We start from the raw sequence: 20,744 nt of genomic DNA, 5'->3' as shown, positions 1-20,744 counted from the left end.
TTATAAGTGGACCCCTAGTGTCGCTTCTCTGACACAACGCGGAGAGAGCGACAGAAGGGGAACGTCTAGGTTACGTATGTAACCTCCGTTCCCTGATGGAGGGAACGAGATGTTGTGTCTCCCCTGCCACGTCGCTGAGCCGAGCCACTGTTGTGGCCGGACCATTTCCGGCTCCTCAGAAAAATCCTGAATGAACTCCCGTATTTGCGCCACTTAAATACCTGTATGTCCGGGGGCGGGACATGCAAATACTGGTTGCCAACTCTCATTGGCCTTTTTTCATAGTCCAGAGGTGAATATCGGCGCTCAAGAGAGACCCCTAGTGTCGCTTCTCTGACACAACGTCTCGTTCCCTCCATCAGGGAACGGAGGTTACATACGTAACCTAGACGTTTTTCACCCTCATTCAGACCCTCTGATTTGGTGCTGCTTATCCTTTAAGACTTAAGACAGTACACGCCCACTGTTATGATTGGCTCTCTGACCTGCTCTGCTCATGGCTACTGGGTGGGCTACGGAAGTGATTAAAGGTAAAGTAGGAGTTGATGTGTTGTTTTGGAGGCGGTCATATGCAAATATCTACCACAGTGTGACATCACAATGTGTAGGAAATAGAAAATATGTTGTTTTGGCAGCTTGATTTCAACAAATGCTCTTTTTGCAGTGAGGAGGAAGTTTTGAGTTCTGAAACTTAAGGGTATGTTTTTGTAGTAACATTAGCTCTTATACACCGATCAGCCACAACATTAAAACCACCTACCCAATATTGTGTAGATCCCCCTTGTGCTGCCAAAACAGTTCCAACCCGCATCTCAGAATAGCATTCTAAGACACTATTCTTCTCACCACAATTGTACAGAGCGGTAATCTGAGCTACCGTAGACTGTGTCAGTTCTAACCAGTCTGGCCATTCTCTGTTGACCTCTCATCAACAAGGCATTTCCATCTGCAGAACTGCCTCTCACTCAACAATCATCCATGCGATTATCTAATCAGCCAATTGTGTGGCAGCAGTGCAGTGCATAAAATCATGCAGATACAGGTCATGAGATTCAGTTAATGTTCACATCAACAATCATCAGTAATTTGGACCATGGCATGATTGTTGGTGCCAGATGGGCTGGTTTAAGTATTTCTGTAACTGCTGATTTCCTGGGATTTTCACACACAACAGTCTCTAGAATTTACTCCGAATGGTACCAAAAACAAAAACATCCAGTAAGCGGCAGTTCTGTGGATGGAAATGTCTTGTTGAGTAGAGAGGTCAACAGAGAAAGGCAAGACTGGATCGAACTGACAAATTCCACAGTAACTCCGATAACTGCTCTGTACAATTGTGGTGAGAAGCAGGTGGTTTTAATTTTCTGGCTGATTGGTGTCCAAAGGTCAAGGAAAAGTTGATTCATCTTGTGAGGACCCCTTTAAGTTTAGTGGTTTGTTCAAATCCTTTACCCTTAGTATGAGCAATTTGAATAGCCTTAACAAGCACCAATAATCAAACTGGCCAATTGGGAATATATTTAATGTAGCACTGTACCACTTATAATCATTTCATTTTATTTAAATAAAAAGATAATTAGAACAATGCAATAAGTTAATGTTGTTAAACAGGGCACACCATGTTGCAGTGATGGAGTCAAGGCAAAGATGACAAAATGTGGGAGGCAGAGCTCGTAAAGCATACCTAACAAAATAAGAAACCAAAGCATCTCTCTTTTTACAGCATCATCCTTTTCATGTGCTTTAAGTCACTGACATAAAGCAGGATTTAATGGGTGATGTTGGTTTCACTGTGAAATTTACTGGTCCCTCCCAGGGAAGCACTAATAGTGAATGCAAATGTGATGAAGGGATGAATCCCTTGAGGGATTCGCCCATCTATACAACCTGCAATTACCTCCTTTTGAACAGGACTCATGCACATAAAGCAAAGCAGTAAATCTCTTTTGTGTAGAGCTGTCAATTTGGGCCTTTTCTCCAGTGCCTGCTGTATCTATAGTGAAAGGTCTTTTGAGAGCACCATAATGGATTGTTAGCTTCTCTGAGGGTAGACCTCTTTTCGTGAACACCAGGGGTCCGTGGAGGAGGGAGCACAAGGAGCAACTTATTCGTCCAAGCTTCTCTCCAAATCACCCGTGATGAGCTGTTTGTATTAAATTGGGTTACACAGGCGCAAGGGTCATTCAATCATTTGGAACATTAAATATCTTTGGAAGAAAGCAGGAGCGAGTATAATGTAATCATTTCCCCCTGTCAACTTTATTTGAACCGTTTGACGTTGAAAATATAACACTATTGACCTATATGCTTGTTGAGGTATATTGCGTCCAAACTTAAATATTTTATTAAAATACAGACAGACCAGCATATCAATTATTAATGAGAAGAGCATAAAATGCTTTATGGATTCATAAGTCTCCAGAGAGGAGAACAGACAGTCCCCATCTAGACCACATGGCACAGCTTAATGACTGGACCAGCAACAGACTAATCATGTAAAGCTAAATAATAAGCCCCAAAAGACCATAATAGGGCCTTGTATCATAATGGTGCTGGTTTAAACCTAATTTGCATACCATTTAATCAAAGAACTGTGTGTACTGATACACACTTTCAAAAACTAAAACAATAATAATAACAAGATAGGTACACATTTTAAGACAAACTTTGATAGCCTGAAAGTAAAAAAATGTTTAAAAACATGTAAAGCTTGAGGTTTAAAAGGTAACAGAACTTGCAGCTAGACATACAACCTGATAGATGGATACAGTTGAAGTCTACATACACTTTAGTTACATACACTTCAGCCAAATACATTTGAATTCAGTTTTTCACAGTTCTTGACAATTAATTGTAGAAAACATGTCTTAGGTCAGTTAGGATCACTTCTTTATTTTTAATAATGTGAAATGTCAGAATAGTAGTAGAGAGAATTATCTATTTCAGCTTTTATTTCTTTCATCACATTCCCAGTGGGTCAGAAGTTTACATACACTTTGTTAGTTTTTGGTAGCATTGCCTTTAAATTGTTAAATTTGGGTCAAACGTATTGGCCCATTCCTCCAGACCAGGGATAGGCAACTTTGAACGGGGTTAGGGCCAAATTCTTTTCTCCATTCTACCAAGGGGCCGGATTACAAATCTGCACTCTAACAATGTTCACCCCTTTACTCAATTTCCTCATTGTGGGTAATCTATGCACAACTGATGCAATATTCTTTTAAAGATTGTATTATTTAACAATATTTATAAAAACTAATATTATTATTTTGTAACTTGCGTTTTTACTAAAATATGCTGTTCAAATGTACAAATACCTTCAGGTGTTTGAAAATTGCTCCAAAGGACAAACCAGACTTGGCTGATTTATTTAGATTTTCCCATGATGTCAAGCAAAGAGGCACTGAGTTTGAAGGTATGCCTTAAAATACATCCACAGGTATACCTCCAATTGACACCAATTCGATTTTTAATTGCCAAGTATGTATACACATACAAGGCATTTGTCTTGGTGACAGGAGCTTCCAGTGCACAACAATACAAAAACAGCAGCAAGACATATATAATAATAATAATAACAAATTATTATACACATAAGTACATACACACACAGACACACACACACATACATACATACATACATACATACACATACGTAGTGCAAATCTAATCCAAATCTGTTATATACAGTGCAAATCTATAAAACAAATGTTTCTGTGCTTAGTGCTCTGTTGCGTCTGCGAGAAGGCAACAGTTCAAAAAGGTAATGGGCAGGGTGAAAGGTGTCTACAGTGATTTTTACAGCCTTTTTCCCCTCACTCCGGAAGTGTATGTAGGGGTGGGGGGCAACCACAAATCCTGTCATCAGTCTGAACTGTCCTTTGTATTCTTCTGATGTCTGATTTTGTTGCTGACAGTTATTGAAGTGCAGAGGACAGACTCAATGAATTCTGAGTAGAACTGAATCAGCACCGCCTGTGGCAGGTTGAACTTCCTCAGCTGGCATCAATGTCTGGAGTCAATGTGTCTCCCACTTCAGGTCCTGTGAGATGGTAGTGCTCAGGAACCTGAATGACTCCACTGCTGCCACGGTGCTGTTTAGAATGTAAGGGGAGTCAGTGTTGGGGTGTTCCTCTTAATGTCCACAATCATCTCCACCGTTTTCAGCGTGTTTAGCTCAAGGTTGTTTTGACTGCACCAGACAGCCAGCTGTTCAACCTCTCTTCTCTATGCAGACTCATCGTCATCTCGGATGAGGCCGATGACAATGGTGTCGTCTGCAAACTTCAGGAGCTTGACAGAGGGATCACTGTGGGGCACCAGTGCTGATTGTACTGGTGCTGGAAGTGAGTTTCTCCTGTCTCACAAGCTGCTGCCTGTCCATCAGAAAGCTGGTAATCCACTGACAGATAGACATGGGAACAGAGAGTTGGTGTAATTTATTCTGGAGTATAGCTGGGATGATGGTGTTAGCCTTTCAAAGGCTAATTGGCTAATTGACTAAAGGCTTGACATCATTTTCTGGAATTTTCCAAGCTGCTTAAAGGCACAGTTAACTTAGTGTGTGTAAACTTCTGACCCCCTGGAACTGTGTTATACTCAATTAAAAGTGAAATAATCTGTCTGTAAACAATTGTTGGAAAAATTACTTGTGTTGTGCCCAAAGTAGATGTCCTAAATGACTTGCCAAAACTATAGTTTGCTAATATGAAATCTGTTGAGTGGATAAAAATAATGAGTTTTAATGACTTCAAACTAATTGTATGTAAACTTCTGACTTCAACTGTACATAGATAGAAGTGCTTGTTTACATTTTGATTTTATGAAAGTTGGAGTTTGAAAAGTCTTGGTCCGTTTAAACGTTCCATCAATGTAATGCAAGTCTAATGCTGCGTTCCATTCAAGTTGGATGTTGGATATTCCTACTTAATATCTTCGATCTCCGACCATAAAGGCATTCTATTGCCAGATGCTCGGAAGATAACGTGTACGGAAACAAAAATGTATTGCTCTCATTAGCTTAGCAGGTGTTCAACTGTCTCCAAGCAGCCCAATTGATAACAATGGTGCAGCGCTAGCATTTGTGCTACAGGTTTAATTTACCATCTTTTGAACACTTGTCTCTGCAAATGTTTGTTAAGCAAGGTTTAATATCATGTAATGTAGGAGCTTTGACTCATTTATCAATGCTATTTAATAAAAGCGCCAGTTTATCTCTTACTGTCCTGTTGAAAAAAACAGCTTAACCAGCATGCAATTCCTGTGCTGGTTTGGTGCTGGACTAGCTGGTTGACCAGCAGAACAATGCTAAACCTTGCTGGTGAAGCTTGCTGACCAGCATGGTCTTTCTGATTATGCTAGTTTAAAAGCCTGGTGGGGACACCAGCACACCAGCACACCAGCATCCCATGTTGGGGGACCAGCACCCAAAACATAACATAAGCTGGTGACCAGAATTGCTGGTCTTTTCAGCAGGGTTTGTGCATCTCTCTGGGTGCCGACATGTTTGTGTGACGTCAGGCAAAGGCATCTTGGCGAAATAATTTCCACATGAGTTTCCAATTTGGAATTCCGAAGTGGTGTAGACTGCACTTTTCCTACATGGAAGTTGGAAAATCTGACTTTCTGAGTTGAATGGAATGCAGTATAAGCCTCCGTCTAAACGAATACATTTGTGTTTAAAAAAAGCATCAATTTTGATATGTTTATGCATCTCATCCACACTAGATCAGCGATTTCCTCAACCAAAAATGAAGACTTCAGAAAACGCTCCCCATAACTACATAATTTGGAAAACGATGATGTACAAAAACTGTAAACTAAATTTTCAAAATAAATGGATTAATGTGAACGTGGCCTAATGGATATTTGATCTCCCACTATCTGTAAAGATATAGCACAAATATAAAGAAAAGATATAGCTTGCTACGTCACAACAGTCTTAAGGTCTGTGCCGAGTTTGGTGACTGTAGCTTAAAAAACATTTAATAATTTTGGTCACTGTTTAAGGATTGTGGAAAAACCCTAATAAATCTAAAGTGTAGAAAAGTATGTTGGCATTTCCAAGCCAGCATAATAAAAATATGTTTGTTCATAGCAATTTTTCCATATTCATATTTAAAAACTCTGTTTGGCTTGAAACTCTTTTGCAGAAAAACTGATTATTTTCAATTAGTGTCATGCTGCAGTAATGCTTTATTTTGATGCAGGTCAGGAATTAGTCTAAGCCTCTGTTTGGAGCTGTCAGGCCACCACCAAATTTGTCTTCCTATGTCAGTTGGCAGCTCCCTTCTCCAAGCCATTTTTGTCATTCATCAACCCCATTACTGGCCTAACCCTTCGAGGCATGCAGAAACGAATGGCTTAATCCCTCCATTCTCACAAAGACAAGATTAGCTGGAGGTTAAACACTTGTGTTCTTTAAATTTTGTCCTTGACAAGGTGCCAGGGAAAGCTCTTAATCTTGTGAAGGGGCAGTTTGGGGGAGCTTTGTGTGCACACAAAAGTAGACAAGTGCGGCTGGACCAAGTGCAGGTAAGCCCTTTTAAAGTCTCCCCCTAATATTCAAATCAGAGTGTGTTTACTGTGGCGATCCCTCTATGGTTTGCAGTTGCAGATGGCAAGAGATGTCTAATAAATCATCCGGTGGCATCAAGGACTGTGCGGGTTTTTGCTGTGGCACAGTTGGCAAATGACTCAAACAGAGAAACAGTTGCTCTTGTCTGCTGACAGGTTTCCACTTGGGTTTTAGCTAGCTGTGAATGAAGCCCACTCAGCTAAAGCTGCATATATTGGTCTGCACCTCTCTGAAACTTAGCAACATTTGCCAAATCTCTGATACAGTGAACACAGTGCGGCTACGTTGTGGTGGCCGACACCATGCATTTGGATTTCACCAGTGTAGGAATGTATTGTGGTAATCCATTGAAAAATTATATTCAAACCTTAAAGGGATAATTCATCCAAAAATTCAATGATGTCATTATTTACTTCCATAGAACATAGAACAAAAGCAAAAGGTAGGCAAATTTTTAGGGACTGACAGCCTTAATCCCCATTCACTATCATTGTATGGTTAAGAACAATGTCAAAATATCTCCTTTAGTGTTCCACGGAAGAAAGTAAAATAGGTTTGGAACAACATGAGCGTGAGTAAACAATGACAGAATTAAACTTTTTGGGTGAAATAAACCAATAACAATAACTGTCAGGACAGAAAATATTTAGAATTACTAATAAACTGAAGCTTTAAAAAATAACTAAAAAGGCCCTTACCTCATAAGACCTCTATATTTCTCAACTGTAATAGGTCCACATCTTTGAATTGTGCTAGAATCCACTGGAAAAGTGCCTTTCCAGTCAGTCCCGGCCAGCTGTAATGTGCCAGGTTGATAAAGTTTGCTCTGGTGCAATCAGCAGGCATTCAACAGCTTTTGAATAAGACACAGGGGAACAGTATCTCTCTATTCTCAACTTGCCAGTCTGTCTGCGGGATCACAGGCTGTGGTGTTGGGTAACACACAGACTAAGCGAACACTTCCTTTATGCCTGACTGCTCGCTCTCTCTCTCTCTCTCTCTCTCTCTCTCTCTCTCTCTCGCTCCCAACCCTATGTTAATACATCATATCAGAAAGCCAGTTGGCTGATGTATGCATGGGATTTTCACACTTAGTGTGATTTATTTGCATGAATCAAAACAGTAATATGTAACAAATATATGAAAGATTTCTAGATATTCTTTTACTGTTACAATATTTTGAATGAACGAAAAGACAATAAATACACAAGAATTGGCAGTTTATTTATAATCTCTAAAAATATCTCGTGCTAAAATCTCAAAAATGTCCACTCCATGGAGGGAATAAATGAGATAATTGTAATATCCCTATTGGACAGGAAAAAGATTACATGCAGAGCAAAATGAGACTTGTGCTTAAAGGGATAGTTCACCCAAAAATGAAACTTCTCTCATCATTTGCTCACCCTCATGCCATTCAAGATTTTAGCAAATTCTTCTACATTCCAAAAAGTTATTAATTATAAATTACTAATAATTTCTAAAAAATTGTAATTGTAAATTGCAATAAGATTATTGACTTTTCTGTTTATGTCATCACATTACTAATTACTTTTAAGTGTTTAAAAGTAAAACTTTGCACTAAAAAGTAGGTTTTCCCACTCAACAAATAAAAAAAAATGTCTACATTTCCTCTTTGTTTATTGTGCACAACGCATTACTCCCTTACAATGCCTCATTATAGGATGCAAGCTTTTCAGCTGTTACATAAATGCAAATAGACATACAAATGAACATAAAATGTTTTGTACCCTACATAATATATTAATTTAGAAATATGTATAGCCCAATTAATGTACTTAAAAGCAATTCACTTCCTTGAAATTCAGTAACTGTAATCTGATTACAAACATTTGAATGTAATGTATTACACTAATACCTTTGTTCTAAAAGTAACCAGATTACAGTAACTAATTACTTCGAATTCAAATTACACTCAAAACTGGTCAACAATTGTCTCATTTGTGTTTATTTCTACAATGGCAGGAGCAACGTGAAACAAAGTTGATACTTAAATGGATCATCTCCATTAAGTCTCTTGACCTATGAAAGAGCAAAATATAAGCAATAAAACATTTTCTCTGGTAAAACAAGTATTATATTTAATAATCTCATTGTCTTTTCATGTCCACTCCTTCATATCCTGCACATCCCTTCCATTTTAAAGCTTTAAATCCAAAAGTCTTTTATAAATGTGCAATTCCCCCTTCAAAACCTAATTTCATCAGCCACATACAGCATATGACAAAGAATAAAGCCTTATTTATGCAACTCATCTCTTGTTTTATAAGGTAATACCCTTACAATGGATGATGTCATAGAGCAGTTTAGGACACAAGCTAAAGATGTATAAATTGCTTTGAGCAAAATGACTATGATCTCCCACAGTCAGTACAATGGGTGGCAGTGCTCGCCGTTGAGCCGTTTCATTGTTTAGTGGTCAGGTTTCGCTCCGTCTGGGATTAGTGATGGGGATGTAGGCCGGCCATACACACAATGTACGCTGATGCCTATGGGATGTGTTGTACCTCCCGCTTCCGAGAAAACTGAGCCCTTGTCGCGCCAGTAAAAAAAAATCAGTAGCATGGAGGAGGCTAGAGATTCAGATCCTTAACTTAATCTCTCGTAAACTGACTTCAGTAATGATTAAGGAGCCTGGGCTCAGTTGAGCTTATGCTAAAGTCTTAAAGGGATAGTTCATGCATCTGAAACATGTTGTTTCAAACCCATAATACTTGAAAGATGTTGGTTTAAGTCACCATTTACTTTCATCTCTTAATTTTTTCCAATAAATGAACGTGAATGGTGACTGAGGCTGTCCTTCTGCCTAACATCTCCTTTTGTGTTCTATGGAAGAAAGAGGATCATTAAAGCTCTCAACAACTTGAGGGTGACTAAATAATGACAGACTTTTCATTTTTTGATGAAATATTCCTTTAACACAGAAATGTGAGCCCTAAAGTTGGAAAGTCAAAATGTTTATTTGAGTTGTGCTGAGAGCTGCATACAGGCAGCTGTCTTGCTTATCTCTCAACAACGCTGATCCCGGCTATACACTATCCCCTGACGCTTGGACCAGGCTCGGGTCTGGTTACCACGGGAACAATGAGAACCCTGTTCTGTCTCACAGACTCCGTTGTACTAACATGCATACCCTATGTCTGCACTTGACAAGGGATGAATAGATTATACTATAGCCTTGAATAGTTTCACTCAACTTTGAAGGTGGCTACAGTGATACTGCCTGTGAAATGCATTCTGAGCCCTGTATAGAATAGAATCTTTATGCACAACATTCACAAGCGTAGCAGGAACATGGAAAACCATTCCAATTGAATTACCACATCTCAGTCAAAACTGCGGTCTAACCCAGAGCTATTCTGTGAATAGTGAAAATGTATTCCTGGCTGAGGCAAGTTACAACTGAGAGTTGGGAGGGTAGATGTCAGATTTGACAGCTGAGTGTCAGGGAAACAGATGACCTTGTTCTAAATCAGTGGATCTCCACAGGTTGTTCACGACCAAAAAATGGGTTGCAGGCACGTTCTGATAGGGTTGTGGACAACTGGGAATAAACAATGCTAAACGCAAAAATGTTTGTATTATATATATTTATTTGAAATGTATTAAGTATATTATCCTGTTTAGTTACGATAGCAACATAAATAAACGTATACATTTTTAAAAGGGAAAAAGAAGGCATCCCAAATCCTTTGTTGTTGACATCCACTGCTGTGTTTCCAATCAACTAAACACATACTATTCTACATCATTTTCTACGTCATTTTATGTCAGTTCAAGTAGTGCGAGTAGTATGTTTACACTGAAACCTTTAACTAAAAAGTGTGCTACGAGTACCCGGATGATGCACTTCTTCAACTGTCAAAATGGAGTGTGGAATGTTGGACACTTCATGCACTCAGCACTCGCCGCTTTTTGAACGTAGCAGAAGGGGTAGAGTCTGACAAAACAATTGTAAATAATGGAGAATGTAGCAACTAGCGAAACGTCTGTGTAGACAGCGTAACCGTTCCAGATTCGAACCAGCATCAGCAGGCATGGGAGGCAGGTGCGCTAACAAGGAGGCTAAAGGCTACAGCCTCTAGCGTCAGTCGCTAGTGCACCTCTTGAGGCCAGGGAGTGAGGTTTTCACATACCACACAGCTATCATGTACCAGCTGGCTCCTGTTACACTCACACCCCCCCCCCAACACCTCACTCCCATCCGACTCACGGCACCACTGTAACTGGTCCTGCTTGACCCGCTCCGAGTGGGTTTCAAACCAGCATCAGCTCCCATCACAACAGCACCTTACAAAGTTGAATCCTTTACCATGAAACCACCCTTTACCATGAATCCAAGTGTTGAACTGAGAATGGCTAATGTGCTAAAGCTAGTGGCAACACATTCATACACTACATGGCGTTCATAGTGCATAGTGTATAGTGTATGCTGTGTCATTTGGGACACAGATAATTAATAAAGTAACATGGTCCTATGACACTTACTTTTTTACTACTTTTGACTCGGTTGCTCATTCGCTCTTTAGGACTTATACCCCAGTCCTTTGCATCGCAAGTGCATTGCTCTATCAGTCTAACTAACCCTAACTGTTTGTTATACCAAAATTTCCAGAGCAAGAACATTTTAAGTGTAATTTTTCATTACACTCAGAAACAGGCAAATAGTGTGTAAACACACACACACACACACACCAATTCCTATTTTGGTCCATTTGGTCCAATTTTTGTAACGCATTTAAGCAACATTGTCAAAATGGTGCCAGCTTATCCTACTTAAATTCATGTGACATCAAATAAACAAGAATTAGGTCAGAAGTCATCTAAAAGCAATCAGATTTGATCACCTTAAAAATGTAATCCAGATATTGACTACAATTTTGTCATGAAATTTACAATCAGTACCACGTTTAAATTCAGAAGTATGTATGTATCACTTTCCAAGTCATGCACTATGGTTGATGCTACCCAATGTGCTAGGAACAGGGCAAAAATAAGTGTTTATAAATAGATAATCGACCTTTTATTCGTGATTTGTGTGAAATGGAATAAAAGTAATTGTAGTTTTAGAGCCCCTAATGTATATTTCACCAGGAAACTGGCTTCATATGTACAACGAGCCTGTTGTAATCAAAAACGTAAGTAGGCCTATAGTAAGACGATTCAGACCAGGTTGCATCAAACTTTTTAGTATCTTGCACTTGGTAACATGGATAATGCTATCACAATATTTGGCCAGGGTTTGTTCCATGTGTTCGGTTAGTAAATCACCCTTCTGCTGATGTTTGTGCATTTACAAAATTGTACATTTTCCTATTCAGCTTTGTCATTTTCAGCTATAATGCCATTTTGTACGATAAAACATTTTGGTACCGTGTTGGGTCACCACTTCTGAAGCAAACCAGTGAGAACCAGTGCTATAAATAGCATTGTCAATATAATAAGCACATAACTACAACAACTGAAGTGTCCATATTTCTTTACTTAGTATGTCTGCACATGTCATTAGTGCTTTAGTTTGAGGTCTAAAAATGCCCATGTCCAGAGGAAGCTAATTACAAATATGATGTGTCATTCATGGAAATGATGTCCAATTAAAAACGAAATTCCGAGAAGCACTTGGCACAATGCTGAAGAACTAAACAGGCCACAAAAGCGGTCTAATCCCCTGTTATTGAGACAAGCATCCTTTAACTCAATCGCATTAAGATGGCTTAAGATCGAATAGGCATCCAAAACATTGTTGCACTATCTGCACACATCCTTTCCATCATTTTAAAAAGTCAACCATGGTACACAGTTCAGCAAAATTACTATTTAATTATAAAGTTATTTTTTACTATCTTAAAATATCCTCCTTAAAAAGTGGTGCTAAAACAAAAATCTTTTAGCACTTAAAGGGACAGTTAATTAAAAAAATATATAATTTCATCATAATTAACTCACCCTCATATTGTTCCAAACCCTACATGACTTGCTTCTATGGAACACAAACAGAGATGTTAGGCAGAATGTTAGCCCCAGTTCCTGTTTACTTTCCCCATATAATGATTCAAACTGTTGAATGGTACAGAAGCCTTGAACCACAATCACTAGGTGAATTTAGTTTTTAGGTGTCTTAGTGCCTTTCTGAGCCTATTTCCTATGAAAAATAAATCAATCAATCTATGAGAATTTTTTTACAATTATTTTTCAGATTTTCTTCTTCTTAAAACAAAAGAAATGGCTAACTACTGTAAAAATGTAGCATGTGATACCAACCTCAGCCACCAGGTGCCACTATCAGTAAGCATGAAATCTTGGTACTGTGGTACTTTATCTGTTGATTTACAATTATAGTATGATACAATAACACAAATGTTTTGAAAAACTAAATCAAGAAAAAAACATATTAGATGGTCTTCTAATACATTAAATCCCACAATAAAATTAATATACCTCAGGTTACATATGTTTCATATGACATATGGAGTTATTTCTGATTGTTTGATGACCTTCACCACTTTGAATATTGATGATGCTATTTATATTGCGCTTTCTTTTAAATTGTTGGCCTATGTAAACATGAGCTAGATGGACGTCTTTGACCATTGTGACGCATCTTACAGTGTTTCCAGTGTTAAGTGGTGTGTTAAACTCTTGATTGATTTGACCATGTATGCAATATGAAACATATGTATCCTGAACTTCATTTAAATGTGGAATTTTATGTATTAGATTTTTTTCTTGACTAAGATTTGCAAAATATTCTTGTTATTGTATTATACTATACCTAAAATCTACAAACAACAGATAAAGTATCACAGACATTCTGCCACATTGTAAGCATTAGATTTTATACTGATAGTGGCTAGTGTTAGCTTTTTTTTTAGGACATAGGCTCAGGAACACCGAAAAAAAAGGAAAAAAGAAAAAGGCACCTAGTGATTTTGGTTTAGGGCTTACATAGAATGGTGACTGAGAATAACATTCTGCCTAATATATCCTTGTGTGTTCCACGGAAGAAAGTAAGTCATAATGGTCTGAAATATTGTGAGGTTGAGTACATAATGACAAATTTTTCATTTATAGGTGAACTTTCCCTGTCATCTGCCCCCATATTTTGATTATATAACATTCTGTCAGCAAAATTTGATCTCTATGTAAAGTCTATATGTTGTTGTAATTCAAACATAAGAATCAGTATCTCCAAGAGCATTGCTTCCTGTACAGAGCAGCAGGCTGACCCAAGGCCATGACCCATCAGTCCACTGAGACTGCAGCTCAGGGCTGGTGGCCAGACCTTGGCCCCTACTGACAAATGTGCTACACAGAAGCTTCCGAAGCACCCGCTCTTATTTAAAGATGTAAATTCCATTGACTATTGCTGGTGACTCTATAAAAGTAATCTGGTTAAGTTCTTAAGTGCCTCTAATTTGATTTTACACATTTAAGAAGCAAAAACGGCATGACATGAATGGCGATGAGTTACATAGAGAGAACTATTCATGGTTGTCATTAATGCCTTGAGACGTAAATGTGTAAATGTGCCAAAAATATTAATAAATGCAAGAACTGTGAGCATCTTGGTATATCAGCAAGGTTAAAGTGTTTTTGGGTGGGCGCCAGGTGGGCGGGCGAGTGGGCTGGCTGTGGAGTGACCAGCCCCCCTATCCATTTATGTGGAAGATTACCAGCACGTACTTGGCCCGAACACACCCACCTCCAAAGTTATCAAGAGGCTAATTGGCTCTAAGGGTATTGTGTTTTACATCCTTGTACTCAATCCAAGGGATTTCTCACCATGCCATCTGCTCAGTGCCAAAAGCAGGTGTCTTTTATATCTTTTATTTCACTTTATAATCAAATAACAGGATTTTTAGACTGGAGAAAAGCCATGAACTGTACCTGCATATCCAAAGAAATAAATGGCTATGATATAACACGCCTTAAAAGCCTTGATGGAAGAATAAGCCATGTACAGATTCACTTTCACTTTATGCTTACCAGTAAATGTAAAACAAAACAAATGTGTAACATAAAATTCTCAAGGAGAGCTCTTACAGAATGTAATATCAGAGGTTAGGGGGTTTAGCACTATACAAGTCACCTGATAGCAAATGCATAAGCACACTCTATTGTATTCTAATATTATGGAGTCCAAAAATATATAAAACTGCCACTCTCTGAGGATTGCTCAAAAGAGACTAGCTCCTTGTACTAAGAACTGGTGGTGATGACACTTTCACTGGATGACTGTGTGTGTCTATCAAACCTGTACAAAGGTGATGGGTATAATGTTTGCTTATGAAATTCTCATCCAGGGAGGCAATAAACATATATGATGCATACTCATTAACGGGTATGTCACGAAATGTGAACATTAATGGATTTTGATTATTGTTTGAAGGTTACATTGACATAACTGAGCTAGCTTAAACATTGGAAAACAGTTTGAACCATAAAACAGAAGATGTTTGATTACAATCTGTTTTGCACTGCATCTAAACTGTGCAGTGTTACAACCATGAAAAGGTGTACATACCTTCATTTGAAGGAGGAACTGTTTCTGTCTGTCACAGTAACCTGCAACATCAATATGTTTCAGTCAAAAAATATTAATTAAATTAGATTCAAAATAAATAAATACTATTATTAGCCACAAGAGTGCAATGTTTTGCCACATGAAAATATGACAAGAGGCTGAAGCAATCATTTTCCATTCACACCAGGGAACACAAATCTAACATCAAACTGGAGCACAATGGAAATACATTTAATCCAATACATTGGAGTTACGTTTTATCCAAACTACTTTCTACAGACACTAATTAAAAATTATGAAAGTGTTAGTTATTTTCTGCTTATCTGACACAGTAAGCATAGCCAAACAAATTGAAAGTCTTATGAATGTATATACTATTAATCAACCAAATCCCAAATTAGTAGATTTGAATATTAGTTATACTTTTGAGGTGTACTTACCCAAAACAGTGACAAATATATACGTAGAAAAGGAGGTTGACAAACTCTGGTCCTTCTCTGTGTAATCCAGAAACCAACCAAATACAACCAAAAAGGTCCTTTCAACTATCCGAAGCTCATTCTTGAATCACTCCAGTATTAGTACATAAGAGTGTTGTCTTAAAAGTTGTAACGACCCTCAAAGAAAAACTGCAGGGTCCCTCTAAAATGTAGGAGATTTGACAAAGTTGTATCGTTTCATATGGGTGATGCACATATGATGTTGAACATGTCCATCCTTCACCAATCCTTCTTCAAGAAAATGAATTTATATCCAGTAATATCCTTCAAGCAAGTAAATGAGAGCTCTTTCACCACCAAAACAGCTTAAGCACAAATTCACCCATTTGAAATCACAAAGCAGGTATGTGTAGATTCACAGATTATGTCATGCCTTACTTAAAGCAGGAGATCCTTTCCAGAGTCTGTGTGCCTGTTCTCTACACTCCTCTCAAGAACGCTCCCTCCCTCGAACTGTGCCTTCTCTGTTCCCTCCCTCAGTGGACCCTCCCACTGCCTTCACACCTCCCTCCTCATCTCCCTACGGCCCTGAGAGAACCCAGACTGAGAGCGGCACGACAATTACTACACTACTCTCTCCTCAACTCATACATATAGGCAGTCGAGTGATTATGGCCATCCCCTTAATTACAAGCAGAGAATAACCAGAGGGGACAGGGGATGAGTCCAGCATGCTGATGTGATGTTTCCACCTCACACTGTAATGAGACTTCACTTTCATTGGGTGACAGCGTCAGTTCCAATTAATGCTGCGTTGTTGGTATGCCACCCTGGTTCTTTGTAAGGTGAGAAAAGGACAATATGATTTAATGTGGTGGTTGCATTTGGGCCTGTCACAGCTTATAAAAGCTTCACAAAATGTTAAAGGGATAGTTCACTCAAAAATGTAAATTCTGTCATCAATTATTCTACCTCATGTTGTTTCAAACCCAAATTTTTTTCTTTCTTTCTTCCATGGAACGTCAAAGGATAAATATAGCAGAATTTCCGAGCTGCTCGTACAATGAAATGGGATGGGGACCAGTGGGTGTCAAGCCAATGTGATCACACAGGAAATCGACATGTTATTTCTGAAAGTTCATGCACCCTGAAATGACCCCATTCAGTTGAATTACTGAAAAGAACCATCCCACATCAGACATTTTTGCACCAATTCAAGTGTAAATACATTTCCCTCTTGAGCTACTCAAAGTCATGGGTACTGGTCCCATGGGAACCAGGGTGTAATTGCAATCATATAAACTATAGTAAGTGCAGATTCAAGGTTACATTTTTTATCTAAAATTACATTTTACTCCATTGATGGTTAGGTTTAGGGTTGGGGTTTGGGTAAGAGGGTAGACTTAATCAACTATGCATTCCTGTTGACTGCACTGAACCAAAAATGACTAGTAAGGTTTACTTCATTTATCTGCACACAGTTTTTCTAAGTACATTTTAATGGTATAAAATTAAGTAAAATCTACTTAACTTCATGACATAATACTGATTAAAATGAGTACATTTAACTTGAACATTTCAAATAATACATTTGAGTAACTTTTATTTACAAACCTGATGTACATGGTACTTAAATCTAGTAAAATTACATTTTATTGGAACATTTCACATTTTGAACATTCCTTATAAACACGTTTAATCATGTATCACATGACCAGGGATGTGGAGTAACGAATACATGTAACGTGAATACGTGTTTAAAATACAAAATATGAGTAACTGTATTTCACTACAGTTACAATTTAAATCATTGTAAAATAAAATACAGTTACATTCAAATGTATTTTGATTACTGAAGAGATTACTTTGCATTTTATTGTCATTTGTGTCATTTAATATTTAGTCCTTTCAGATGGAAACATTTATACATATAAATGATATGATCCAATTGCATTTGAACAGCAGTGAAACACTTTCTTATGATGTGTTACAGTCATACGGGCAGACAGAGAAGTAAGATGAAATAAGTTTGGAGCAGAAGAAACAGAAATACACCTTGTGTAAATTGTTAGCGTTATGCTAAGCTAAAATGCTATTTCTAGCCATTTTACATGCACATGTTACCAGACACAATCATATTTTTATCAAGAAAATTCAAGTTGGATCATAATACATATTTCTTCTAGTAAGAAAACAATCATCCATGTGATTATCTAATCAGCCAATCATGTGACAGCAGTGCAGTGCATAAAATCATGTGGATACGGGAGAGGAGCTTCAGTTAATGTTCACATCAACCATCAGAATGGGGAAAAATGTGATCTCAGTGATTTGGAGCGTGGCATGATTGTTGGTGCCAGATGGGCTGGTTTGAGTATTTCTGTAACTGCTGATCTCCTGGGATTTTCACACACACAACAGTCTCTAGAATTTACTCCGAATGGTGCCAAAAACAAAAAACATCCAGTGAGGGGCAGTTCTGCAGATGGAAAAGACTGGTCAGACTGGTTCAAACTGACAAAGTCTACAGTAACTCAGAATGTTATTCTGAAATGCAGGTTGGTGCTGTTTTGGTGGCACAAGGGGGACCAACACAATATTAGGCAGGTGGTTTTAATGTTGAGGCTGATCGGTGTATAGTGTAGCACTGCATCATATCAACAACACAAAACATTCAACATATCTGGGAGTACAGTGGGAAAAAGGAAAATCACACACACAACAAACTACACCAGTTTTATACACATCAATTTAAAATATCGACTACTGCCCCTAACATCCACATATACACTCAAGTACATTGGGGGAATTCCGGAGTTTGTCATAAGAGGGAAACCCGACTATTACACTGCAATACCATTACAGGTTGCAATGGAAAGTTAAGGAAACTGCAACAACTCTGGAATATCTGCAAATAATGTGAAGCAACAAAGAATAAAAAATAGTTGTCATATAGTTGTGTTTACACCAGTGCCAGGAGGGGGGCTATTTTGCTATGGAGAAAACTGCTTACTGACCGAGCCACATGTATAAAGGAGTAAAGAGTACACATGCAATACAGTACATGTGAACGTGAATGCTGCTTTCTTTCTTAAGTTCCTGAGACCCTTACTGCTGTGACCATTTCCCATCCCCGTTTTTGATTTGTAAGACCAAATAGTTTTTCAAAAAATGTATGTCCACATATGTGGACAGTGAGACTCAGTTATCTTAAATAGTACCAAGCTATAGAAAGTTTTTTTTTTTTTTAAATAAAACTGTTTATTATGTTTCTAGCAGTGTTGGTTATTCATGCTTTTGAGACATTACATCAGAAATTAACATAATTAATTCTGATTCAAAGTAATGGCCAGCATCATCCAATCACTGCCAACCATGTTAAATTAAATTATAGATTATAAATTCTGAATCTATGTACTGATTACCATTGTCCCATGTCTGCTAACATGTTGAGTGGTCCAAACATCATCTGCAGCCTGAAGCTTAACTTTAAGGAAGTTTGGATTGAATGCACTAAGCTGCAGTGAACTATAGGATGCTCCCTTCCTTCCTATTTAGTGAATGACTTAACCTCCAGTGGGCTGTCTGTCGGCACTGGTTTCAGAACAGTTTGCAAGTCACCTTATTTTCATCCTATCTCAAATAAAGCAATGTTTTTCAGTTTTTGGATGCATCCATTAATTCTCAATGTGATATTCACTGTGCATTATAGGTTATATAAACTAAGCACACAGTCCACAAATGTGGTCATTGTGTTTAACACCATGCCATTTCACAATAAATTGCTAACATTTTTAAAACGGCATATCGAATCAAACTAGAGACACTAATATTTTGACTCAAACAGGTTTCAAAGTAAAAACTTAATTAGGTTTCTTACCAGATGTAGTTTTGTTGACGTTTCAACCAAACACAAACTCCTCTGCGATAGCCACCATGTTGTTTTGTCACAGGACTCTGTTCATCGAAAGTTTAACCCTTTACTGACACACAGAGTCTTCTGAACTGAGAGAATTTAAATGAAATTAAATGATGTGTTGCATATAGCAAAGCCAAAATACAACGTCCATGTATGTGGATGTGGGGTCGCATGAGGTTAAGCAGCTTTCTCACAATAAATGGCTTTCTGGTTTCCATTTAAACAAGCTTTGTGTTATCAGTCTGATCAATGAACCATGGATATTCAGCTACAGATGACTCCTTTTGTGTTCCATGGAAGAAAGTCACAAGGGTTTGGAATGACATGGGTCATTGAGTAAATAATGAAAGAATTTAATGTCTTTAATGTCATGCACACTGTGTTGTGGAATTCTAGTAAGAACCTGTTAGAGCATGTGTAAATTCATCCACACACCATCACTGAGATGAGCACGTCATTGGACCGAGGGTTTTGAATGTCAGCAGAAAAAGGGCATTGCAAGATGATGGATCACAAAACAGGAAATTATCACAACAGATATATCAGATAATTTATTTCAACCGTCAACACCCCTGTGGGAGGAGGAGACGCATGAAAGCTCCCTGTCCTAGTCTGCCTCCAGCCCTCGTGTCTTCCATTGCTAATGCTGTGTCCTCTCTGAACCGTGGGATGGGCTCTCAAGGGGAGATAGAACAAGACTTCAAAGTCCACAGCCCGCCAGGGCTGCAGGGAGGTCTCATTCAGTCACTGCCCCAACCGGCCTTGAGGGGGTTTCTAATTGCATTTCACAGGCCCCAAACAAAACAAGGCCTTGTTCAAGCTGAAGTTGGTCCTCCTGCTGGGATATAGCTGTGATTTGCGACTCCTCTGTGGGATATGGATCTTTGGTGTGCCAGCACAGCTGAGAAAAACAGTTTCGACTTCCTTCTTCTGATGACTCACACCGGGACACTGATCATCGAATGAGCAGGCAGCTGTGACACCTTCATTCTCCCTGCAGAATGCTTTCAGTGTTTGGGACTGGAGGCAGATTCGTAGGCCCGAATTGAAAAATTAATTTAGAGCTACCCAAGAGACTCCAAACTGTATGCAGGCCATCAAATATCATCAAACGGCACAAGATTAAGGGGTTTTCTTTTCATAATTTATAAGCTCCAAATAACAAGCGAATGTTCTTCCAATTGGGTCTAGCTAAGCCAGACAATATTGCTGTAAATTTTGTCTTGACTGTGGTGGTTTGATGCTAATATGAGCATAGTTCTA

The 20,744-nt window shown here is 38.4% G+C and overlaps 1 protein-coding gene across 3 annotated transcripts in view; it reads right to left on the bottom strand.

The window, feature by feature from the left end:
* Nucleotides 1–16,054, bottom strand: part of LOC127630058 (autism susceptibility gene 2 protein homolog) — a 37,605-nt gene extending 21,551 nt beyond the window's left edge. For 2 of the 3 annotated variants that reach the window (XM_052107463.1, XM_052107465.1), the window contains exons 1-2: nt 15,563–16,054; nt 15,123–15,163 (exon numbers count right to left, since the gene is read on the bottom strand). The gene's annotated coding sequence lies outside the window, so the exon portion shown is untranslated. The remainder of the gene's footprint in view (nt 1–15,122; nt 15,164–15,562) is intronic. The other variant, XM_052107464.1, reaches the window with a different exon arrangement.
* Nucleotides 16,055–20,744: the final 4,690 nt, after the last annotated feature.

The sequence above is a fragment of the Xyrauchen texanus genome, chromosome 36 (genome assembly GCF_025860055.1).
Source record: "Xyrauchen texanus isolate HMW12.3.18 chromosome 36, RBS_HiC_50CHRs, whole genome shotgun sequence".
Classification (NCBI taxonomy): Eukaryota; Metazoa; Chordata; class Actinopteri; order Cypriniformes; family Catostomidae; genus Xyrauchen; species Xyrauchen texanus.
The sequence above is the reverse complement of the archived record's forward strand: the minus strand, read 5'-3'. Positions and strand labels throughout refer to the sequence as shown.